This window comes from Dasypus novemcinctus, chromosome 4 (genome assembly GCF_030445035.2).
Source record: "Dasypus novemcinctus isolate mDasNov1 chromosome 4, mDasNov1.1.hap2, whole genome shotgun sequence".
NCBI classification, from domain to species: domain Eukaryota; kingdom Metazoa; phylum Chordata; class Mammalia; order Cingulata; family Dasypodidae; genus Dasypus; species Dasypus novemcinctus.
This window is the reverse complement of record NC_080676.1, coordinates 62988469-63015344: the sequence shown is the minus strand read 5'-3', so window position 1 is coordinate 63015344 and position 26876 is coordinate 62988469. Positions and strand designations below refer to the sequence as shown.

At 40.7% G+C, this 26876-nt stretch overlaps 1 long non-coding RNA gene across 1 annotated transcript in view; it reads right to left on the bottom strand.

Moving 5' to 3' along the window:
* Positions 1–291: 291 nt before the first annotated feature.
* LOC101424381 (uncharacterized) overlaps positions 292–26876 on the bottom strand; it is a 61397-nt gene continuing 34812 nt past the window's right edge. The window contains exons 2-8 of the long non-coding RNA XR_002798338.2: positions 21479–21544; positions 18358–18445; positions 13940–14056; positions 12788–12864; positions 11588–11962; positions 9686–9841; positions 292–2922 (exon numbers count right to left, since the gene is read on the bottom strand). This is a non-coding gene — a long non-coding RNA (uncharacterized lncRNA). The remainder of the gene's footprint in view (positions 2923–9685; positions 9842–11587; positions 11963–12787; positions 12865–13939; positions 14057–18357; positions 18446–21478; positions 21545–26876) is intronic.

The following is a 26876-nucleotide window of genomic DNA, read 5'->3' as shown; positions in this document are numbered from 1 at the left end:
GATACAGACCATTTAAAATTTTGTCAAAATTTAAATAATTGACCATGGTTCATGCTTCAATATTTGCATATCAATTGTAACAAATGTACCATCCACTTGTAAATGTTATTAATAGGGGAGAGGGGAAAAGAGGTGGGGTTTTGAGAATATGGAAATTCCCTATATTTTGTACTGACTTTTCTGTAACCTAAAGCTTCTTAGAAGATAAAATGAAAAAAAAAAAAGAAGACACTGGGGCAATATATGGAAGAAAATGTCACTGTACATACAAGACAATAGATCTTACAGTGATGAAAGACATAAGGTCAAAACATTTTTTTATTTCATATTTTTTCAATTGTTACATATTTTTGTTATTTTTTAAACTATCATTATTATTTAATTCTCTTATTACTAAAATTATTTGGTTATTTTGTTGGTTTCACTTTTGAAGAAGTTTTGGATTCCAGAAGGGTCACAACTGTGGCAGTGAAGGATCATGGATGCAGGGTGTCAGTGATGGGGGGATGTACAGGAGGAAGTTCATCTGGGGCATACTTCTAAGGCATATGAATGTGTTCAAGTGTTCATGGGGCATTGTCACAGTGGGTAGAGATCTCCACAATGACTGAATGAATATATCCAATTCCCATCCTGGGAGCTCTGACACATTCTCTAATGGACAGCAAGAATCCCCTGAGTTCAGAGGCAGTGCCTAGTGAAGGAGGATGGACCGTTGTTACAGGACCTTGATATTGATAACTGTACTTAAGAATTTTTACTTTTGAAACTGAAACTTAGCCAAGTATTATGTGTTGCCTAAGAGTTATCTCCTGAAAGCCTTCTTATTGCTCAAATGTGGTCTGTCTCTAAGCCTAAAAATATAAACACATAAATGCATTACCTTCCCTCCAACCCCAGCCATGGGACATGACTCCCCGGCCTGAGCTTCCCTGGCAGAGAAGGATTATTACCAAGTGCCAAATAGCAATGCACCTGGAAAAATACCTTGACCAAAAGGGGGAAAAGGTAAACACAAAACAGTTTTTATGACTAAGAGATTTCAAATTGAGTTGGGAGATCATTCCAGAGGTTATGCTCATGCACATCTCAGCAGGATCTCATTGACTACTACAGTAAACAGTGCCTCAAAGAGCAGGGCTCCTGAGGGCTCTAGAGACATGAAGGGCAGACAGATCAGGAGTTTGGCACCAGCTAGTGGGTCATACTTTGGAATTTATGTTCCCCAGTTTGACAGAGTTGAACTCATTTGTGGTTTCTCTACATACAGCATTTCTGCCTCTTTTATTTGAACCTCTAGTTAGTAGTAGACTTAGTAGGTGTATTCACAAGAGGCTTAAATCTTTGGGTTATCCATGTCCCAATTGGGCTCTAAATCTCAACAGAGTTGCAACACCTACTCTCTATACAGTTACTGGACTCAACTAGGACAACTAACAAGGAGATGATGATGACAACACCCATCCCTAGGAACAGAGGGATTCTGGAACTGCAAGCAAGATAGTCCCATCCATCTGCCCCATGGGATCTAAGCCCCCTCTCAATTAGAGGCAGAGTGGGCATCACCATCCTAGAATCCTCAGGATTGGGAAATGAGCGATGGACTAGAATAGACTTCCTGTTATTCTACTATAGACTTATTGCTAATCTTGCAACGGAAGAACTTTCATCATTGATATAGAGGCAATGGTCACTGGAGGTTCTGAGGGGAGGGAGAGGGAAAAACATATGTAATATGGGGGCATTTTGGGGACATTGGAATTGTTGTGACATTGTGATGATGGATACAGGCCATTATGCACTTTGTCATAGCTTACAAAATTGTGCGTGACAGAGTAAAGTATAATGTAAACTATAATCCATGCTTGGCAGTGATGCTCCAACGTATGTTCATCAATTATAGCAAATGTGCCACACTAATGAAGGATGTTATTGGTGTGGGAAAGTGTGGAAGGGGTAGGGAATGGGGCATATGGAATCCCCTATATTTTTAATGTAACATTTATGTAATCTAAAGTATTTTTAAAAATAAATTTTTTTAAAAAAGTATTAAAAAATTCCCTCTTTTTAAACACTGCGACCGGCTTCAGGTTCCCTGGTTGGACCCTGAGACTGATACAAGGTATAAGTCTCATGCTGTGGGAATGCTGTGTCAGCTCCTGGTACAGGACTGGCACAAAGCATGTGACTGTATTGGTTTCCTATTGCTGTGGGAACAACACATATTCATTATCTTATAGTTCTGGAGATCACAAGTCCAAAATGGATCTCACTGGCCTAAAAGCAAGACGTTGACAGTGCTTCCCTTTCTGGAGGCTCTAGAGGGGAATTGACTGTCTGCATTCCTTAGCTCATGGCCCCTCTGTGGACATCTTTGGGGCCCATTATTCTGCCTAGCACAGTGACTAAACGAGAAAATAACTCAGAAGGGAGACAGGGAGTTGGCAAAGTTTACCAAGGAGACAGAAGCATGATGCTTTATGATGCACATAGCAAGAATTCAAAGTTGAAATGAACACCATGGCTACATACTTTGGGGAGGGTATTTGGTTCAGAGGCTCCCTCTGGAGATGCATGAAGTGTGGCTTGCTGTTGGAAACTCCAGAGTGTGCTCTTGCCTGCCGTGCCTGGGATGCAATGTCGGGACACGGCTCCTGTTCGTCTCTCACCCAGGATGGCACGTAGGTTTCTTGTTTTCCCAGAGAAAGGTTCATTTCAGAAAGGGGAGTGGGTGAAAGCAAACTGTTGGCTGCAGCACGTGAGGCCCATCAGTTCCAATTCAGGGACAACTGGAGTTGATGCAGGCGTTCCATCTAAATGTAATCAAACGCCTCCTGTTGCCAGACGATGTGTTATTCAGTGGGGGGCTGGTAGGGGCTGTTGTGAATCTGAGATGCCTTCTGTAACTTTATCACATGGGTACTGGGAGGAGGGGAGGGAGAGCAAAAAGAGAAATTCATTTCACTGGTAAATAAACTTTCAAACTGAAGCAGGTTCCTGAAAGATTCTGAAAACTGCATGTTGGGAAGAAGATCCTCAGTGAAGTGGTATTCAGAGTGGGAGGAGCTGTGACCATGTGGTCCCCCAGAGCAGCCTGCACAGGCCAGGAGCTAAGTCAAGCCCTAGGTTCCCCTTCTGCCCTTGGGGATGTGTGGTAGGGAGTGGCAGGAGGTGAGGGGGATGGACAGAAGGGGACAAAATTTGAGCAAGTATAGAATGACTGTCTCTATTTTGAGCTGGGTTTTATGGAAATGACTTCTTTTAAACGACTTCATTTGAACTGGAATTCCCCCACCCACCTTTCCCACACCTCCTTCGCTGTCACCACCACCCTAGGACAGAACAAGGTGAAGAAATCCTTGCAAGGTCTGACCTTGGGAGAAATAGGGCACTGCCTCTAAGGACTTGGGCCTAAGGTTAAAGTCTCAGTTACTACACTCCAGACACTCTGGTCTTTAATGTTTCTGAGCCTTTTGAACCACTTTTATGTTCCAGGATGGTCTCAAGAAACATTTTTGGGATAGAGGTCCCGTTAAGGGATTATAGCTTGGTTGAATACATCCAACTACCCTTGCAGTTGAGAGCGCTGTTTAGGAAGATTTGCACTGTATAATTTTGGTTGAGTAATTGGCATAGAGGTAGTGTAATTGTATCTTTTATCAACATAGACACTTTGCATTAGGGACATGATGGTCAGTTTTTGGTTCCTGAGAATTACGAAGGAGTAAGGGCTATTAAGCCACTCAAAACAAAACAAAACAAAACATATCCAAGGACAGGAATAGTACTTCTCTGGAAAGATATATGAGAGACTAGGCAGAAAGCCAGGTAGTAGGAGACAGGGGTGGCAGAGAGACTGACTTTTCACTACCTACCCTTTTGTGACTTTAAAATGATGTACTTTATATACATGTTAGCTATTCAAAAATAAATAAAACATATTTTGTAATGTAGAGAGAATGGCACAACACAGGCTTTCAGCAACATAAAACCAGACAAGGAAAACAAAGGAACTACAATGAAACATAAGAGTACTCAACAGCCTGTGATGAGATTGTTTCCTTTATCGATCGGTGTATTTTCTACCTCTTCCACAGTGAGTAAATCATTGACTTCTATCAATGATTTTTAAAACTTCCATTTTTAAACCATCAAGGAAAGACAGTATTTCCGTATATACTACTGCCACCTTATTCTTTAGTTGAAGCTGAAGCTGATAAGATTGTCATCACCATATGTCTTTTCATTTTCCATTTTCTTTTTAGTTTGCCAGTGAGTGGGCTACGTTTCTAGGTCTGATTTGTGGATCTCTTGTTGTTCACTCAGTCATATTGAAACACTGTGAGTACATCATCATTCGTGACAGCCAGGTTTCGGTTCAGATAACCTCCTTGTTATCATTTTCATCTCCATCGTCATTGATGACCGTCACCCACTGTCAGCAAGCTTTTCTCAAGTTCAGTTCCATACTTACTTTTTAAACAACTGACACGCTTGGCCCTTCATCAAGCCATGTGCTGTGGGGGATTCAGAGGTGAATTCAAACCATTCTACCCCCCAAGATTCTCAGTGTAGGAAGAGAAATAGCATATGTGCAGCAAGATTTGACTGGAGCCAGGAAGTGGGGAGGGCTTTAAAGGGTACCATGACATATTACAGATGTCAGATGGGAGAAATGGAATGCTTCAGGGAGGAAATTTTCCACTTTTGGATTCTCTGAGTTCTTCACTTATGCACCTCTCTTTGCCCTTTATCACACTCTGAATGTGTTGTGTCCCTATCTTGCCTACTCTGGTCCAAGTACATGTCTTAGTATAAGAGAGATCCAAACAGAATGCTATGGAGCTTGGGGGAAGCTGTGATTAATTCCATTCTGGAGGTAGAATTCTTAGAGGAAGTAGCATTTGAACAGACCTTAATGGACAGATGGCATTTTTATTTTTTTAGGAGTCACTGGGGATTGAAGCCTGGACCTTGTACATAGGAAGCAGGTGCTCAACCACTGACCTACATTCGCTCTCCAATGAATATTGGTTTCTTCACTTGTTTGTTTGTATTTTGTTTTGTTTTGTTTTTGTTTGTTTTTGTTTTTAGGAGGTGCTGGGGATTGAACCTATGACCTAGTACATGGGAAGCAGGTGCTTAACCACTTGAGCTACATCTGTTCTCCAAGATGGCATTTTGATAGCAGAGAGAGAAGGAAGAGTGATCTAAGAGAAAGAGTAGGCCAAAGGTGTGCTGCACAGGGATTCACCTCTCTGAACTTTAGATTCCGCATCTGTAATGTGAAGGGCAATTAACCTCAGTGATTACTGTGCAGCTCAAATGGTGCTTCGAACAGTAACAACTAACATTTATACAGCACTCACTGGGCGCCCAGTCATAGAGTTAGCAAGGAACAGGTTTGCAATTCACACTGGGGCTCCCAAGGCAGTACCCTTGACCACTGTGCATACTGTCCTCAAAGGATGGCCAAGGGATCTGTAACCACTGTGCATATTGTCTTCAAAGGATGGCCAAGGGATCTGTAACCACTGTGCATACTGTCTTCAAAGGATGGCCAAGGGATCTGTAACCACTGTGCATACTGTCTTCAAAGGATGGCCAAGGGATCTGTAACCACTGTGCATACTGTCTTCAAAGGATGGCCAAGTGATCTGTAAACCACAGCATTTGCAAGTGTGAGTTATATTATATAATTCTTCTCACCTGAGCCCTTGGACCCTAGAAGTTTCTGATCTAAAATTCTGGGTTGTTTCTAATTAATCTTCCTGTTGATCTTGTGCCTGATCTGTTTGCTAAGATGTTATTCTAGGTGTAAGTACTCCCTCAACTAGAGAGTGTGTCTGGCCCGAGGCATCAGGAGGGGGGTCTGTGGATGGGGCACCGCCCTAGGCCTAACTGTGACCAGAGATCCTTGACCCTCTCTCTAAGGAACCACCAGCCAGCATTTCAGAAGCTGCTCTTAGCTCTCTCAGTTGCTGAAGACATGAGCCGTTCAAGCATCTTTCAAGTTGAAAAGCCAGCATTGGGCCAAGTGACTTCCAGACGTGTAAACAGCCAAACAGGACATTGCCACCTTTCCTTAATCCCGTCTCTAATGCCTTCTGTAAGGGGGCTGTTGTTTTTTGTTTTTGTTTTTTACTATCACATTGGGATTTATTTGATACCAATTAACATTAACACAGGTAATACATCATGTCTTTTATCAGAATTGGAAAAATAAAAGGTTATTCTAGAGGGTGACATGTTTCAAAAATGGAACAAAGAATCACCTGCCCACATCAAGAATTTAAAGTACCTAACAGACCCCTGGCAGGTCTTTGAGTTTGAGACCTCTTCCTTAATGAAACAGTTCAGAACAATTGATTGCCTTGTAATTTCTTCCTTGGTCAACAACTCTATTACAAGAATGAAATTAGCCATAAAATTCAAAGTTGTAAACAAAGTCTTAAAATTTTAGACAAAAGTAAATAGTTTCAGAAATAATTTTCAAACCTTCATATTCATTATTTCAGCTATAGTATGACATAAAGGCTAATCAAATCAAGAACTCTTAGAATAGAGGGAAACCTAGGGTGATCTAACTCTACTCTATATATCCAATGTGTGAATTCTCTCAATTATGTCTTTCATTTTTAACTGGAGAAATTCTGGCCAATGCATGACCCAATCAAGTCTTGGAGCACCATGGCAGGATCCTCTGAGAATGTTTCCCATTTTTTGTTTTCTTTATTGCAGTGATATCCCTATGATATCACCATTAGCAATTTGTTTTTTAACTTTTGTTTGGAAACATTTTCAAACTTAAAGAACAGTTTCAAAAATATCACAAACCCATGCAGAGAACATCAATATACCCCTACGTCCATCCCAGATACCCAGATCCACCAATTTTAACATTTTCCACATTTGCTGTATCATTCTTTTGGTCTATCAGTCCATTTTGTAAACACTTGAATATAGATTGTGCATATCATGATCCTTGAACACTTAATTTACCATATACATAAGATATTTACTTATATAACCACCTTTAGTGCAGTTATCAGTTCAAGAAATTTAACATTAATATAAAACTCACAGTCCGTATTTCAATTTTCTTTTATATCTCAATAATATTCCTTTGAGCCTTTTCTCCTCCTTTGTTAGATCCTATCCAGGATTATGTATTGCATTTAATTATCATTGTCTCTTTAGTTCCTGTTTCATTTTTTTAAATTGTGGAATCATAGGTATAACATAAACTTTCCTATCTCAACTACTCCCAAGAATACCATCCAAAGGGATTAATCACATTCACAACATTGCAATACCCTCACCACGTTTCATTACTAAAACTTTCCCATGTTCCCAATCAGAAACCCTACATCCATTATGTATAATATTAACTCTCTTGTCCCTCAATGTCCACCCTTGGCAAACTGCACTCTAATTTCTGTCTTTATAAGCTTGCATATTCTCCAACATTTTCTTTCTAGTTACCACAGGGCTTAAATGTAGTAACAATCTCATTTGCTTTGGTACCAATTTAACTTCACTAACACTCACAAACTACATTCCTATACCTCTCTAGTCCCCCACTTTTATATAGTTCTTGTCACAAATTACATGTTTATTACATTATGAGGCAAAAAACCACTGATTTATCATTATAATTTAAACATTTGCAATTTAGATCCTGTAGGAAGTAAAAAGTAGAGTTACAAATCAAAAATACATTAGTACTGGCATTTATATTTACCCTTGTTGTTATCCTTAAAGGAGATCTTTATTTCTTGATGTAGTTTTGATCTATCATCTGTTGTTCTTTCCCTTCAACTTGCAGAACTCTCTTTAGCGTCTCCTACATGGCCAGTATAGTGGTGATGAACTCCCTAAGATTTGTTTATCTTGAAATCTCTTAACCTCTCCTTCAGATTTTGAAAGACTGAATATAGAATTCTTGGTTGGCAATTTTTGCTTTTGACAATTTAAATGTCATCCCACTGCTTTCTTGCCTTCATGGTTACCAATGAGAAATCAGCACTTAAACTTATTGAGGCTCCTTTGGACATGACACTTTTCCATGTAGCTTTCAGAATTCTCTCTTTTTCTTTGGACTTTGACAGTTTGATTATAACATGGCTCAGTGTGGGTCTATTTGGCTTATCCTGTTTGGAGCTTATTAAGCATCTGGATGTATATATTCATTTCTTTTGTTAAATTTGGAGAGTTTTGAGCCATTATCTCTGTGAATAGTCCTCTACACCTTTCTCCCTTTCTTCTCCTAGGACTCCCATAATGCATACATTTGGTATACTTGATGGTGTCCCACATGTTCCTCCGGTTCTCTTTACTTTTCTTCATCCTTTCTTCTTTCTGCCCCCACACTGAATAATTGTCTTATCCTCAAGTTCACTGATTCTTTCATCTGCCAGCTCCAAATTGCTGTTGAACTCTTTAGGGAGTGTCTAATTTCTGTGGCCTTTAGCTTTGTTTGGTTCCTTTTCATTGATACTGATATTGATAGTCTCTTTGTGTTCATCTGTCATTTTCCTGATTTCTTTTAATTCTTTATTCATGTTTTCCCTCAGCCCTTTGATCATATTTAGGATTGTTTTTTTCAGGTTTTTATCTGGTATGTCTCAGGTCTGGTCCTCCTCATTGGCAGATTCTAGTGCTTTAATCTTCTTGTTTGCCTGGGCCACATCACTTCCTGTGTCTCTGTAGGTTTTGTAATCTTTGTTGAAACCTGGACATTTTATATTTTAATGTGTTAGCACTATAATTTAGACTCATCTATCTGTTCCTTAAGCTTGTATTCAGCTAGTGTTTGAGCAGAGATTTCCTTGAATGCTAAGAGCTAACAGAAAAAGAAAAAGAAAGAAAGAAAGAAAGAAAGAGAGAGGGGGGAGAGAGAGAGAGAGAGAGAAAGAAAGAAAGAAAACACCTTTCTCAGGCTTGCAGATTGACCTGTGCAATTGCTCTCCTTGAGGTCTCATCCATACAATGAGTTTCGAGAATAACTCAAGGTCAAAGCATAAGGTTTCTCCCTGATTCTTCCTGAGCATGCCTCTTATCTTGAATCCTAGGAATTCTCCTGTTTATCTGATTCTGAATGTCCCCTCTTCCCTAGAAACCAATTTCCTCATGGTTCCAGGCACTGCACTGTATGTTCTATAGTCAGTAGGCAGCAGAACTTGACTACCCTCCCACAACATTCTGTGGGAGAACTCTGTGAGCCTCCTATGCACAAGGAAAGTTCTGGTACAGCAAGTCCCTCAGGTTACCACCAGATGGATTTGGCCAGACATACAAGCTCCCAGTATGTGCAGGAGGATTACTCTACTCCTTCCAGTGTCAGGATCTGGAATCCACACTGGGATTGTGGTCCAGCTCTATATCAAGCAGGCAAGGGGTAGAGTGACTGGTTAATCAGGGTACCATGAGAACCTATTGATTTTTTTTTTTAGATGAAATAAACTATTTATTATCTTTTTTTTTTTTAAGATACATAGATCACACAAAATGTTACATTAAAAAATATAAGAGGTTCTCATATGCCCCATTCCCCACATCCCCCACCCCTCCCATGTCAACAACTTCTTTCATTAGTGTGGTACATTCACTGCATTTGATAAGTACATTTTGGAACACTGCTACTCAGCATGGATTAGTAGTCTTTTTCTTAATTGGTACTCACCCTATTACTGTAGTTTTTAAAATGTCTCCTGGAGCTTTGAGAAAGATGTTTCTGCCAGTTCTTGCTGATATTCAAATCTTCTGTGGAAGCAGGGAGCCTTGAAGTGTCTTACTGTAACTTCTTGATCGGAGCAAGGCCTCACCATTAATGCTCTTGCTGAAAAATTATTCAGGAATGAAAGTTGCTTTTCTTTGCTCTCAGAAAATTTTGAGTAAAACATGGTTGTTCTATTCCTTTATAGCTTATGGTGTCTTTCACATACATTACTTTAAGATCCCCTAACAACACTTGTGGTAGTGCTGGAGAGAGGGAGGTATTACATTTTTTGGGTTCCCAGGGACCCTGAGACTCAGAGAAGTTAAGTGGTATGATCATGGTAACATAGCCAGTCAGTGATAATATAAGGATTCAGATGTAGGTTTCCTGCCTGCAGATCCCATGCTCTTCTAACATTCCTGAACTGAGGTGTCCCTCCTCAGACACTAGAAATAGAGGGAGTCTCTGTACCTGGTTTCCATACCCTCCCATTCCACCCTCAACTACATTAGTCGAAACAACCTGTCAATTTAGGTTGGGAATGCCACTAAGGTACCACAGTTCTCAACCAGGGTCAATTTTGTCCCTGGGGAACATTTGGCAAAGACATTTTGAGTTGTCACCACAGAGGGGAGTGAATATGACTAGTATCTAATGGTTAGAGGCCAGGGATGTTGTGAAACATCTTATAATTCACAGGACAGCAGCGCACAATCAAGAATTATCTGATTCAATATGTTAACTGTGCCAAGGTTGGGAAACCCTTTGTTAAAGAAAAGATTCCCATGCACATAGGAAGCTTTTCATTAATGTCTCCTTCTGATAAACAACTATAGATTTTTTTCATGCATTTTTTTTCTCCCTCCTATCATAATGAGGAGATACCACTATGTCTGAGTTGGAAAGGGAAACTGAGGCCTAGAGAAATTAGGGGACCACTCAAGGTCATACAGCTAAAATGTGGCAGATAACAAATTGGTCCGTCCTCCTGCTCTAAGTTGAATCCATTTTCTCTTTTATCCATCATACTAAACTCCCGGCTCACTAGGTCTGCTTTGAGCCATTTTCTGATTCACTGATTCAACAAATGTCATGATCTGAATATGTTCACTGACACAGACCTGCTTACAACTTATTCTAATACAAAAAGAGGAGTTGAGAAACATCCTAACGCCAAGTGAGGTCTCTCATGTCTGCCTCAGTTCCTTTATGTGTTCAAACTCACACCCATGGCACAGCTGCTGGGCGGAGGGGCTTTTACTCTCTCCTTAAGGAGAGAGAAGGTAAAAACTCACTAGTGAAAATGAAACTGACATCATATAAGCCCTCAAGTTCCTTTGCAGGAGGCACATTACTGAAAATACCTAAGGTTCTTGGAACTGAAAGATTTTTTTTTTTCGTATTTGATGTTTCATAGCTTGTTCTGTTGGTTTACTGTTTGTTTTTTACTCAGCCACTCAGTGAAACTGGGTTGGTCAGTGAAACTTTCTAGGGACTGGAGGTTTCACTTTTAGGGCCTGAGAGTTTGGGGTTTGAGCTTTTCAAAAATCTTCACAAAAGCATTTTTGGGTGTTCAGCATTCTAGGCCAAGAGTGAGTTTAAAATTACATGCACAGAACAAATGCTTAGATAGTATTTTAGTACAAAATATGCAGTCAGCATGTATTGGACTCTGCATTAAACTCCGTTGTGGGCTATAGAGATACAGCCCTGAGTAAGATGGGGACATTTCCTTTCCTCAATTGCTTCGACTCGGGCTGTGAAAAGAATCAGTAAAGAACTCCCATTTTCTTCCCTCAAACACCCTTTATTCACTCCCTTCTGGAACTTAGCTCAATTTCTGTTCCCTTAGTAACATACCCTTACCTTTTTTCTTTGTCAAATTCAAGTCTTCAAGGGCAAAGTCAGATGCCAACTCCTTCCAAAAAACCCTTTAGAAATAAATCTCCCTAGGTAATCAGGAAATGTTTTTAAATCTGTCTTCAACCTCCTGTTCAAACGGCTAGAAACCATTGAGCATGCACTGTGGCTCCTTGTAAGTAAGCAGGGCAGCCTGGTTGTTCAGGGCCCAGACTCTTGTCAGAAGCAACTGTGTTCCAATCCAAATTGCACCACTTCCCTGCTGGTGTCTTCAGCAGTGACTTGGCCTCCCTCTGGGCCCAGTTTTTTCTGTCCTTCATGAGGATGAAACATCACAAAGCCTGTGCAGCATGTGGCAAAGGGCCACTACTCACAAAATTTCTGCAGAAAGACCACAATGCATGTTACAACATTTACTACAAAAGGTATTTGGGACTAGAAAAAAATTAGTTGATAATGGGTGGATCTGCAAATGATGCCGTTAATTATTAGAAAGGATAGAATTTAAATCTGACCTTGAAGAAAGGATAGGACTATCTGAGCAAGTTTCTGAAGGCAGGGGAGGATGGAAAAGAAGTGTACTGGGCATTCCCACAGAAGCTGGGAATCTGAGAGTACTGGGTACAGTTGGGTTGTTGTGTGACTCCAGGGTAAGAGTCTAGAGGTAAAGTAGGATGAGAGGAGGAGAGTTTGGGATCTGAATATGGGTTGATTAGCAGAGTTAATGGAAAGACTGGTAGGCCCAAACTCTGAAGGGCTTTATATGCTCAATTCAAAGGTTGTACTTCCTTCTCAAGGTTTCTGATGGTGGGAGTATGGCTTGATTATATCAGATCCCTGCCATTAGGCTGCTCACAGTCTAGTCAAGGAGAGAGACAGGGTGAATGAACTGTAAAAGGACATGGGGGGAAGCGGCTGTAGCCCAAGCAATTGAGCTCCCATTTACCACATGGAGGACCCAGGATCGATCCTGGAGACCTCCTGGTAAAGAAAATGAAAAAAGGTGTCCCAGACTTGCACAGTGAGCAAAGTGATGCACAGAAAAAGAAAAAAAAAAGGGTGTGGCAAGTGGGCTGCTAGGAGTATGAAAAGAAGTGCTGTGGAGGTATATGGAGGAAGGAACAATTAAGGAGGAAGTCTTTCTGATAGTACCTAACACCCCAAGCCTTCCTCCATCCCTGCAACCCCCCACCATACTGTACTCACCGTTTGATGTGTCTGTGTTCTTCTCTGTACTGTGAGTTCCTGAAGGGCCTGTGCACCATGCTCAGTATTTAATAAACCTTCACAAATGTTGATAAAAATGAAAGATTGACATAACTGGGGGAAGTATGTAGAGGGACTGGAAAGGAAGAATGTTGAGGCTGGGAGATCTGTTAGGGGCTCTCTGCAACAACTCAAGGGAAAGCAGTTGAGGCTGGCAGAAGAACAACAGAGAGGACATGGAAGGGATGGGATGAACCAGAGACAGACAGAGAGAATGAATAGACATGGGCTACCAGTTGACCATGATGAGGGTGAGAGAGAAGGCAAGGTTGGAATTGACCCATGGTATTGCATCCAGATGCTTGGAAGGATGATGATGCCATCAACCTATCTGCCCCAAGTGGAAGACGGGCTCTAGTCACATAGACATACCCAAGCAGTAATTCAGTGGATATTTATGGAAAGACTAGATGGATGATGGATCTTTAGCCCTAATCAGGAAATTATGGACTCCTTTTTTATTAGAGTTGAAGGAGAGCATAAAAATCATCAACCTCCTCATTCTATATCTGAATGAAATGAGGTAAGACAGGGGAACTGACTGCTTTTGGTCACACAGCTAGAGTGATAAATTTAGGGCATGCAGCTAAGTCTCTGGACTCCTAGGCTAATCTTCTTTCCAGCATGTTATATGTTTATTTTCTTCAATTCTTAAAAAGAACTTTAGGAGGAAATGGTATGCATGAATATCATATACCACTTGCAATTTTTTAAAAATTAAAATCTACATTGAGCATTTCATTTCCATTTCACTGAATAAAATAAGAATTCTGAAAGTCATGCATATTGAGAAGTCCTTGTCTTTGGGGCCAAATTCTTCCAGTGACTGTTACCTTCTATAATCCCATTTCCCTAGACATTCGCCTCTGACCCACCCACTGAAGAGCAAGGGACGTGCCCTGGTGAGCTTGGACAGCCGAGAGGCACGCATTGTTCTGAGGGTAATTTTGAGGGTGCTTTCATCACTTTGAAAGGGTGAAACTGACGTTTCAATAAGTATCCACATGGTGGTTTAGTCAACTAACATCAAAAGGCACAGCTTTAAAGCAGAGACTGGTTTCCTTAAATCACACCAAAAACCATTCCCATTACCTTTCCATGCTGTGTACCAATTGAGTGCCTGCTGTGTACTCTTCAATGTGCTAGTTGTCGTGATGGAAGAGATGGCAAAAGACGTTAAGTATAGTCCTTCTTTAAAGAGTTGGCAACCTAATTGAAGAGAAGAGAATTACATTTTTTAAAAAAAGTCACACAATAATTTATGAAGCAATAACTGTCTCTCCTTGATAATTTTTAGTCATTATACAACTAAGAGAGTAAGAGAATCTCAAGTTCTGCAGTTTATCACTTCAACTAGCTTTTAGGTACCTGGGGGTGACTATAGCATCTTAGCCTACAGCTCATCAGTCTCTGGTGTTAGAGAACACTCCTTCTTACTTCCTAATCCTCCAGGTTAACTGGAAGCCTGGAAGTCTCCTTTCATCTCTCCCTCTTCCGTGCCTTAACATACAGAAACATGTACAAAAGCCCGTCTTTCCCATGTTACCTAAATCCTTCACTTTGACTCCATTCTCACGATCTCTGGCCTCATCACCTCTTACCTGAAATAATAAAATAGCCTTCTATCTGGCTTCAGCACAATAAAAAAATAAATAAAACTAAATACCTATGTTGTGCCAACCACTTCTAAGCATCAGGGAGAGAAAGAAATAAGAGCTCCTTTTCTTGAGGACCTTGCATATTATGGTGGAGAGTGAAGCAACAAATTAAGTTTCATGTTGTGAAGAGACAGGCAGAGAGCAGTAGGAGAAAAGAGAGAAGGGGCCTCATGCCCAGCCCGGGAGGAGGTGCCTGGAGCCTCCGTGCCTCTGGTCTCTCTCTCCACTCCAATTCATCTTCCACACTAAACCACTTTAAAAGCTGCAGATCATAACAACAATTAACATTTATTAAGCACTTAAAATTTTGTACCAGGTACAGCATAATATTTTGCATGCATTATCTTTTTTTTTTAATTCTCACATATTTAGTCAATTATTTTACTTCAGTCACTTTTTCCCCTTCCCCTTCCCCTCCCCCTCCCCCCCACCCTGCTATTTTTGCTGTCTATGTCCATTTGCTGTGTGATCTTCTGTATCTATTTCTCTTTTTGTCTTCTTTTCTCATCTTTCTTCTCTAGGATTCACCAGAATTCAATCCTGGGGATCTCTGATGTGGGGAGAGGTTCCCTGTCAATTGTGCCACCTCAGTTCCTGGTCTCTGCTGTGCTTCACCTTGACTCTCCCCTTTGTCTCTCCTTTCGTGCATCATCATCTTGCTGCATGACTCACTTGCATGGGCACTGGCTCACCATGCAGGTATTTGAGCAGGCACTTGGCTCACCATGCGGGCACTCACGCAGGCACAAGACTTGCCACACAGGCACTGGCTCACTGCACAGGCCCGCTTTGTCTTCTTTTTCACCAGGGATCAAACCCTGGTCCTCCCATATGGTAGGCTCCAGTCACATCTGCTTCCCTTGCATGCATTATCTTCTTATATAGTGATAACAATGGACCAGGGCTGGAAAAGAGAAGATCTGGAATCTTAATCCCAGCATTATTACCTCAGTTATGTGTTATTAGATAATTAATTCTCTGTATGCCATTTCTTCATCTATCAAATGAGGGGGTTCTGTGCTGGAGGTGAGTATGGGAAAGGCTTCCTCATTTATGTCAGTTGGGATGTAATCTGACATGTTTTTTATAAATGATGCAATTCCTAGTAAAATTTGAAATATACATATTCTTTGCTCTAACAAGATAACCTCTAGGAATCTATCCTACAAAAATAATAGCAAGAGTATATGGGGATTCCACAGGGATGTTTATGGCAACATCATTTGTAAAAGCAAACAAGTAGAAACACCAATGTCTGTCGACAGAAAAATAGTTGGAAAATTATAGCATAAATAGCCTATGGAATATAGGACTACACATAAGGTACAGAGTTGGAAACATTTTCACAATGTTTTTTAAAATAAAAAATTAGTTACAGATCAATATGTGTGTGAGAATGTCTTTTCTATAAATATATTTTATGTGTTTAAGAGTGCAAATATAAGTATACCTAGATATTTTATTTAACTTAGGAAAACAACTTGAGTGATAAATGCTACCAGTGAGGGAGGATTTTCACTTCTTTATGTCCTTTTTTTTTTTTGTAAGGAACTGGGTAAGGCTGGGTAAAGGTTTTATTTTCATTTCTGTTTTGTGTGTGTGTGTGTGTGCTTTTTGAGCTTTTCAAATACAAGTTAATTCCAGCCTTCTAAGGAAGATGGATCTTGATAATCAGGAGGCAGGCTCTTTTGTTTTATGATCATCTAGATGGGCTCAGATAAAAGAGGATGTAAATTGAGTTTGAAGGTATGAGCTGAGGACACTGTATCCTCTGAAGACAGAGAGAGAATTTCCTGTGCTTGGTGGCAATGTGGGAGGGATGGATGAGGTGAGAAGGGAGGGAAGAGAGAGAAAAACCACGGAGAAGGCCTGCGGGTTCCTGTAAGAGGTAAAACAGCCCGTGAGGCCACCCTCAGAGGACTCATAAGGAGAAGAGGAATAGCACATTTATTTCAAAATTGAGTTGCTATAAGGTCAGTCCCCTTCCTCTGTACCTATCCCCCAGACATTTTTCAGTAAAGCCTATTTCACACATGTACATACACATGTGAAAAAAAATTTTTTAAATACAGTGGCAAATTTGATTTAGATCATTTCTCAGATTCCTTCTAACTAAAAGTATAGGTCCTCTAAGCCTTTATATGCACAGTCCTCCTCAGGCCCCGCTTTCATCCCATCTTCACCTCCTGCCAGTTCGGCCCTGCCCTGCCCACTCCCACTCATCCTCCAGATGGAACTGTGGCTTGTCTACCTGTGGCCTTCTGCAGGTGCCTGTCTCAGCCTAGGGTCCCTTCCATTTCTCTGTCTGGTGCTCAGATGTCCCCTGCCTGGAAATCTTGCTTGCCTTGCTAATGAACTAGTCACTTTCCCTCCTGTGTTCCCCAGGAAATAAGTGCGCACTTTCTGTGAGGTTGGATAGAGGAAGCTGAGCAGCCATTTCTCCCCTTCTGAGAGCACCAAATGTGCTTCCTTATCTCTGTATAGTGCCCCATGCATTATAGATGCTCAAACATTGTTGGAAACAGAATGAAGGAATGAATGAGTCCAGCTTTTGTCTCGTGTTGATTTCAAAATCCATCCTGGCATTGAAATCTGTCTCCCTTTAATGTGCATCCGGTGGTCAATGATTTATGGGCCATTCCATTCCAGTTCCTCCTGCCTCACTCACAAATATATCCCCAGGAACATTCCACCAATTGGTTGTACCAGGCGGTGCTAGCCCCAGATAGTCCTTGAAGCCCATCCAGATTGCAAATGGTGTGGTTCCCCAGGCCAAAGGATGCAAGCTAACTGGTCCAGAGCTGGGCCTAGCAGGGAGGTGGTGGACCGATGATTGGAGGTGACGTTGGCCCAGGAAGAGGATTTTTCTCAGAATAAAAGACCAGTTCTTCCCTGCTGCTGAGGGCCCTTTAAGATCTTAATGACCATGTGAGAGTCCTTGGCCTGGCTGCCCGGGCGCTGAGAACTGGCAGTGCCAGGCTGGCACAGGAGAGCCCCACCCAGGTTAATTGATCGGTTTCTAGCCTCTGACAGTCTCTGCGCAGGAGTCAGCACATTTTCCTTAGTGCACAGATCTTGCCCCTGCCAGGTTCACAAGAGAAAGGTCCTGATCCAAGCAGGTCGGACAGGCCTTAGGGCACCCCACACCTTGTGCATATGCCCACTCTCCTTCATTGCTTCTCCACTACTCTTTTCTCTCTCCAACTTCTCTCATTCCCATCCTAGTTCTGATTTTCTCCCTGGATATCTATATCTCTCTCTTTTTCTTACTTTAACCCTTCCTTCCTTCCTTCTTGCCTTCCTGCCTTCCTGCCTTCCTTCCTTCCTCCCTCCCTCCCTTAGTCCCTCGCTTCTTTCTGCTTCCTCCTTCCTTCCTTTCCTCTGTCCCCTCCCATGTTTATTTTTTCTTAATGTTATCTCCATCTCTCTTAGTCCCACACCCTGACTCCAGACTCTTGTTCTCTCCTGTCCACAAGAGTTCCTCTCACTCCCTGTCCCCATGCCAGCCAGTCTTTCATCAACATTTGAGAACCCTCCCTTTTGCTTCTTTGCCACACTGTTGGATGGAAGTCAGATGGTTCTTTGTATAATCCTCCCTCCTTCTGTTCCCCCAAGCTTTTGAGCAAAGAGGCCACACAGTCTCCCACTTTTTCTGAAATCGTTTCAGATACCACCCATGGTGTCTGACACTTGGCCAAGGTCTCTCCTCCCAACAGCCAAGGTGACCAGCGATGAGTACAGACAATAGATCCAGCCCCCAGACCAAAGCCAGGGAGGACAGGGGGTGACTCTGGGACTGCCCTCATGCTGAGATGGGCAACCCAAAGTTTAGGCATTTAGTTTGCTTCTTACTTTCATTTCCTGATCCGGGGCAGTGAGTGCCTCCATGTGTACGCAGGCCACTGATGAGTAGTCATGGACAAACTTTATGACTTCACAACTATAAAACATAAGACAAGAGATCCAGTTCACCAAGACAGATCTTCCCATTCTCTGACACTTTTTGATTCTGCATAAAGAATAAAATGGAACCTGCCACTAAGCTTACCACCACTCTGAGAGGCTTCTAGGGCACAATCTGGAGACAGCTAAAGTGCCTCTTTCTTCCATCCACTTATTCAATAAATATTAACTGAGTAGCATTTCTGAGTTTGGAAACAGGGTACAAAGATGTTCCTAGTTTTCAAGGAATTCATGACTTAACAGAGGAGATGAACCTGTACACGGGGAAATTAGAAAAGCTGGAGATAATTGCTCAGGAGAATATGCATGAGGTGTCCTGGGATTCAGAGTAGCTGTTGCAGCTGGGAAAATATACAGAGAAGGAGGTATTTGAGGTGAGCATCAAGCTCTACACACACACAAATGTGTGTGTGTTTGCAAGGGAGTGAGAGGTATTATTAATTTCAAGAGAAAAAAAAATTTTAAATATGAAAAATAAATGTAGCCCTAACAAAAACTAATGGTCAAAGATTTAATCCACTCCTTATCCCAACAAAGCTCCAGTGATATTTAAGACTTAAACCCTGATTCAAGGTTAGATATCCTGAAGCCTGAGAAGGAAAGACATAATAGAAAAAGGATTTTGAACTAAAAAGTTTGAATCATAGTTCTGCCTTTCAAATGCCACTGGGAGCAAATACCTTTCCCTCTAGGCCTCACTTACATTCTAAGATCCCATCAGCTCTTAAACGTGATGCCTGAACCTTAGGTTAATAGCAATCTGATGGGCTCATACCTCTGCTAATGAAATTTATGTGTCCTCCATGGTCAATCGTGTTCTCTGAAAGCCACACTCTTTTGAGAGAAGAAATGTGGGGTTCATTTTCACACATTTTATGCATGAGGAATAGAAAAATATTTGAGTCCTCCACCACACCCTCCAACATGCCATTTACTATATCTCCTTCCAAGCAAGTGGTTGGAAAGAGATAGACCCAAGACTTTAGTTATGTCTTTAAAAAAGAAAAACAAAACTGCACAGAATCCTACAATAGGAAGGTGACCCAGTAGAGTTCCCAAGTTTTAAGATGGGGAAATTGAGGCCCAAAAAGAGTGAGTAGCTTGGCCAAGTTTACAGAGCATGTTAATGGCACAGCCAGGACTCAGAGGCCTGAGAAGCCACTTACCAGTGCTCTTTTTATTACAGCCAACATTCCCATGTCTGCACCTCAGGTCTTCAGGAGCTCTATGGCCACTTCACCCACCCCCCCCCCACCCCCGCCCATTCTGACACCTAATGCCAGCAGTGAGTCTCCGTCCTTGACCAAGGCATAAAGTGTCCCAGAGAAAATATCAAGGGTCACTTCAAAGTGTGCACAGGTGAGCTCATGAGAACTGCCTCCTTCCTTTGGTATGAGCAATAGGGGCTTTCTCCCATAGTCAGCTGTCCCATTGGTAAAGGCCAACACAACTTCTTACAAGTGAGTTTCTGGGGGCAGTTTCTGCTGATGGGCTAATGAAAAGGATGGGGTAAGACACCATAAAGAGGCAGGGCAGAGGAGATGGACTAAAGACACCTGCTTGTTTGATAAAGGATACTCTAGGTTTCAAGCAGGACTCTTTGCATGCACAGAATCTCATTTCTCCTGTCTAATCCTCAAGAGAGAGAATTGATCTTTGAATCCTTGAAATAACATGACTGGGAATCAGGAAGGGTGAGTAGAAAGTCATCATTGTGGACATTTATACAAACAATAATTTTCCAGAGGGAACTGTGAGCTCTCCCGGTCCCTTCTATTTTTAAATGCTAGTTGCTTCTGATTTTGTTTATGTAGGTGGAGCTAATAACATTTGCTTCAGAACCATTGAACCTAATGTATCTGTTTTTGGACACTTGTGATTTATTTTTGCACACATGCTCCAAATTGGTGCTAATTACTTTGATCAGAGTTTCTATTCCAAGAGGGATGACGACAGAATGTCAATTTGTGGTCTCTGAGCATAATGTCCCAATTATCAATGCATTCCAGACCAGAATGGACTTGGCACCTTCTTGAAGGGATTTGGCTTCACTTTTATCAGCCAGTCCCTGGACATAGCTTCATTAAAGCTTGCTTTCTAGAAACTTGTGGGTGTGCCCATACTTTCCTTTGTCTCAAAAGTCCTTTAGTTCCCTGTCAGTATCCCAATACCCACATTTCAATGTCCAGGTCATATACTTCTCCCTCAGAGCTTTCTTTGATCTCTATGGCTAAAGATAAACTCTATTTCCTATGAAAGTCCCAGAGCACTTTGATTTCTTCCTTGAAGGATTTTATACTTTCTACTTTGCATTGTCATTATTTATTCACATTCTTATCTCCTTTCTGCAATATAAGCCCCTTAATGACAACACCTTATCTGAGTTATCTTTGTTCCCACCTCCCATCACATTGAAACTTCTCCTACTGTCCTTTGCATAGTAAGTGGCTTGTGCTTTGTTTTGAGTTTTCTCTTTAAATATCCTACATATTCCAGAAAGGTTTTAAGGCAGGTATAAATAAGTATTTACAGAAAAAAAGAATGAATACATCTACACATGCACAAAAAAATGACTAATATCTGTAATGAATTATATGAAGTGTATCATGATATTCCAAAATTTAACTAGTATGTATCTATAAAAGAACCAAAACACTGTTTATTTGGGGATATTTGGGAGTAACGGCAGAGGATTTAAAATCCGATCAAAACTTCCAAAGCCCCCAGCAAAGTATTTACTAAACACAACTGTTTAGATGAACACAGCAGCTAAAACTGAATCCAGAGATTGGTGGGATGGGGGTGGGGAAACATCAACAACACAGGATGAATGTGGAGCACATTGTGACCAAGAAGATATGGCCACAGGGGAAGAGAGTAACAAGTCCCTCTTAATTTCCTCATTTACCATTCACTTATTCATTCCATAAACTTTTGCTAAGAAGTTACGATGTCAAGCATTGTGCCCAACACTGTGGCTACAAAGGTGAAAGAAAACATCCAAGTTTACCTGTTTAGACTAGGGCTCAGCAATCTGGTGGAAGAGCATCCTGTGCATACTAGTAATTCCAGATAACTGAAATAGGAAAGAAAAACAGACTTTATCTTAAGAATCAGTTGACTACGTTAAAACTTTAAAAATAATCACTACAGTGATGATTAAATGATTATACAAAAGTTTTGTGTTTTTTTTTTAATTAAAAAAGAGTAAAGTATCTTACTGCCTTTCCCTTTTCAGGCTATTTTCAACATTTTTCAAATTTGTCATACAAAAATCATTGTAAATACCTCTGCTGTGAGATAAAGATTTCAGAAAAAGAATATTCAGTCATAAAATCACAACATAACACTTAGAAAAAAAATCTGTGGCCAAATCCAACCCACCATATGTTTTTGTACTATACAGTTTTATTGGAACACAGCCATTCCCATTCACTTACATATTGCCTATGGCTGTTTCCCTTTACAATTGCACAGCTGAGTAGTTGTGACAGATATTGTATGGCCTGCAAAGCCAAAAACATTTACTATCTGTCCCTTTACAAGTAATTTGTTGACCCCAGTTTAGACAAACAAAGGTCATTAAAATACAGTGGAGACAGTGCCATGAGAGGTAAGGACAGTGTTCCATGGGAGGCCGGACACAGTCTTAGAAAGCCAGATAAGGCGTCTCCAACCAGGACTCCACGGGAACAAAGACCATGTATGTCATGTTCACTGTTGTGTTATAAATGTCTGTATGGTGCATGGCTCATGGTAGGTGCTCAGCAAATAATTGCTCAATGGACGAATGAAAAAGACTGGAAGGATGATTGATGTTATACAGGAGAAATGTGGAGCATGAGGATGAGTAGAGAAGGGGTATAGTGTGTGCAGTGATCCAAAGGCAAGAGAGAGCCAGGTGCCAGAAGAGCAGAAGGAGTTAAGGGCCTGGAGTGTGGAGTTAAAGAATAGGATTTAGGAGTAAGAAGGAGGTAAGGAAAGAAGATGAGCCAGATTCAGACCGGGCAGAGACAGCTAAGTCTCATTATGGAGTTAGGACTTTATGCTAAAGGCCATGGAAAGCCACTGATAGGTTTTAAGCAGGGCAAGCCCAAGTTCGGAGCTTTGGTTCCCAAAGACCACTTTGGCTGCTTTGTGGAAAATCAATTAGAAGGAAATCAAGCCCCGGGCTGGGAGCCTGATTAAGAGCTATGGCAGAAACCCAGGGGCCTGTGTCAAGGAAAGGGCATGGTGAGAGGGAGCAGAGGACCGATTTAAGAAGTACAGTTGATAGGACTTCTTGGCTGATTGTTGGAGGATGGGGAGTCAGAGAGAAGGAAGCGATAAAGATAACTACAGGTTTCTCTCTTGAGACACTGGGTGGAAAGTAGTGCCTTGCATTGAGCTATGGAATGCAGGAAGAATAAAAAGTTAAGGGGAGGAAAAATATTGGCTCAATTTGGGGCAAGCTGGATTTGAAGTGCATATGGGACATCCAAATGGATGTACCCAGGAGGAAGCTAAATGTGTGGCTTTGAAACTCAGGTGGAGACTCCAGTCTACAGATCTAAAATTGAGAGTCTTTAGAATCCAGTGAGTAACTGAAGTCATAAGAGTAGAAAAAAATTTCCTAGGGAGAGAAGGTAGAGTAAGAAAAGAGTCAAAGGAAAGTTTAAAGAGCATGAATACCAGGGAATGCCAATACTTAATAGAGGCACAGAGCTCAAGAACTCCTTAAAAAGAGACAGAGGAAAAGCATCCCAAAAAAACAGGAAAAAAATGAGCATAATCTGATGTCACAGAACCAAGGGATATGACCTGACCAAGGGCAGCAGTTTCAAACAATCAAGACATGTCTAGATCAGTGAGGACTAAAGTATGGATAGAGCCAGGGAAAATTTACTATTGCCCTTCATGACACAAGGTCCAGTGGAAGGTGAGGGCAGAAGCAAGATTGTAGAGAGCTGCAACTGGAACAGAAGGTGAGGCAGTGTAGAGAGGAAATGCAGAACCACCTTTGAAGGAATTTGGCTAGGTAGGACAGTTGCTGGAGATGGGTAAAGTGACATTTCTCTTGCTTTCTTTTCTTTTCTTTTCTTTTTAAAGCTAGGAATATTTGATCAAGTTTAAACATTAACAGAGAGGAAAGAATAGCCTAATTTTAATAAATCACCAGGAAAACTTGGCTTCTGCAAACAACTTCACAAGCTTTGACCCATTAGAAAAAGAAAATTCAGTAACCTCGTGTGTTCTCTTTTTGTATTTAGTTTCCAAGAAGCTTAGAATCAAATTCAGTTCCCTCTACATATCCGGTAGTATTTACTGCCACTTCCTTCACCTGCTTTCTGTTCTGTTTTATATTTAAACATCTTATTTTAAAGGAATAATTGTCATGGGCAGCTTACAAGGCACTTTCACATGCGCTATCTCACAGCATCCATCATCCATTCAGTGCATGTTTAATAAGTGCCCGCTGCGGTCAAACACTTGGTTAGATGCTGGAGACACAATGGTGCGTGAAAAAAATACAGTTGCTTCGCTTCCATTCTAGCTGAGGAGATTGACATTCATTGATTTATTACACTAGTAACGACAAACTTGTAAACAGGGCGAAGGAAAATACCAGAAGTCATTATATCTGTGGGGAGAGTGTTGCCAGAAAAAGTGTCCTTGAGATGTGAAGTATAAACAGAGACTTGGAGATGGCTAGGGTAACCTCCAAGTCAGAAAGAAATCTCTTCTATGGAAACCCTTTACGGTGGTTATCCAGCTCCTGCTTGGACACTTGTAACAATGAGAACCTATCTTTCATTTTTGTGACAGTGCCCATAGTTGCAATGGATCAGAAATTGGCATATGTCATCTCTACTCCATGTGAGGTCTGTATCTTGAGCTCACACAGAATAAGTTTCACTTCTCCTCTCTAGCACTGCCCTTCACAAATGGAAGATGGCAGCAAAATCCTCCATGTATAAATACATTTATACTTAGAGATAGATCTATTCTCTCATAGTTAAAAACATGGGTTTTCCAATTTTCCTTTTTTCTTTTTCCAGATGAAGTTATTTTCACAGAGACTTCGAATTGTTCATAAACATTAATTCTTAGCTTCTTCTATAGAAATACCTCCCTTTGCATTCACAGTCTGGATGCCTGCATGTCCAGAAAAAAAAAAAAGACTACCTTTTTCACTCTTCTTGCAACTAAGTTCAGTGGTTTGCTGATAAATGTTTAAAAATCAGCTCTCTGGCAAGAAAAAGAAGTCCTGATTTGTAGCATTTTCCAATTTCCATGGTGTTAATCTTCTCATGGTCAATTTCAAGCTACCAGCATGACTCACCGAACATGGAGTTAGAAGGAAACACACACAATTGGCTCTCACAGACCAGTAAGAGTGGGCTCCAGCACATCACTAGCTAGATGTGACCACGGGACTAAATTCTAGGCATGCTCTGTGAATGAGAGCAATGTGCATAACTTCCCAATTGTGTTTTCTGGTTTTCTTCCTTCCAAGCAGCTGGAATGTAGCCAGAGTTGAGAGTCTTTTTTATAGTATATAGATTAGGGCAACACTCTAGAGATGACAGAGCAATATAGGAGCAGCCTATCTTTAGGGCCACCTTACTAACCCCATAGCTCCTTATGTTTTTTTTGTGTGAGCAAGAAAGAAATTTCCAACTTGTTTCAGCCATTATTATTTTGGGGCCCAGTAAGAACAAGCCAAACTGTCTGCTCCCTGAACAGTCATTCATCACAGAGTGGCAATGCCACCATTGCTCTAACATCATGCAGAAACCTGTGACTTTAAAGAAACAGTAGGATCAGTGAATTAGACACATCTGCTCTCAGGGAGCCCAGCCCACTGCAAAAGTTAGTTTGTATGCAATTTGTTGAGATGCAAGGTAAGAGGTGATGCGCACTCAAAGGAAGTCTAGGTGGTCTACCACATGGATTTGAAGGAAGGAATCATTATTATTATAAATAAAATAATGTTTGAAGTGGACCTTCAAACATGGTCAGAATTTTAAGAAGCGGAATAAGAAGCAAGGTATTTCAAGCAGAGATTCTACTTTTTGTTCAGATTTTCTATTGCGATCATTCTGAAAATGTCATCCTTCAGAAACTGTCTAGGCTGTTTTTCTTTCTTCTAAATAGAACAAATTAATATTGTGAAACTATGACAAAAATGTTTCAAATATGTAAGAGAATCAGTTGTTTGCAGAGCCTCTGATCTCCCCATTTACAAAGAAACCCTTGATTTGTTCATTTCAAAGCATTTTAGTGGATTAATTAAAGCATTCCTCTAAGTGCTTCCTAAGCAGGGCTTTGGGGGGTTATTTTGAATTACTAAAGGTGCATAAGAACACTAAAACAGCATTCCTTTTAGAAAACGTATAATGCATACTTTTCACTAATTTTATTTCTTCATAGTGCCCAATACAGCACTGGACACAAGGGAAATAATATTTCAGGAAATATTATTGTTCTGAATGGGAATCTCAGAATTTGAGACTATGTTGGTATGGTGGAGTGAGGTATAAAGGGCCTGAGGATGTGAAGAGAAAGTCTGGCATGTGAATCAAGACTTATAAATAAGTCTTTGAGATCCCCCAGAAGAATCTGCCAGCAGAGCCCCTATCTCACACTTTCTTTTATTTTACAAATGAGAAAATGGAGGTCTTGAAGTGAAAACACCTTGATGAAAGTGACAAGATCACCAAGTCCTAGAGACATGGGGGAGGAAGGGTTGGCTACTTCTCTAGTACTTATCCAAGTTAGCTAATCCTTACTTTCCAAGCTGTTATCATAAACATAACCAAGCCTATGAATTTTTTGTTTTTTGACATTCAAATTCATCCTGTGTTCCTTCCTCAGAAAAATTAATGCATGAGTAATTATAATGCAAATGGAATAGAACTGGAAATTAATTAGACAGGAAAGATACAAATTCTCAAGTATATGGAGGCTAAACCAGATACTGCTAAATAATCAGTGGGTCAAAGAGGAAATTGCAAGGGAAATCAGTAAATATATTGAGACAAATGAAAATAAGAACACAACTTAGCAAACCTTATGGGACACAGTGAGGGCAGTCTTCAGATGGAAATTTATAGTCCTAAATGCCTGTATTAAAAAAGAAGAAAGTGCAAAATCAAAGATATAATTGAACAACTGGAAAAACTAGAAAAAGAACAGCAAATTAATCCCAAAGCAAGAAGAAGAAGGAAAGAAATAATAAAACTTAGAGCAGAAATAAATGAAATTGAGAACAACATCAACAAAAAAGAGAAAATCAACAAAACCAAAAGCTGGCTCTCTGAAAAGATCAATAAAATTGACAATCCCCTAGCTAGACTAACAAAGAGAAAAAGAGAGAAGATGCAAATAAATATAATCAGAAATGAAAGGGAGGAAGTTAAGACTGA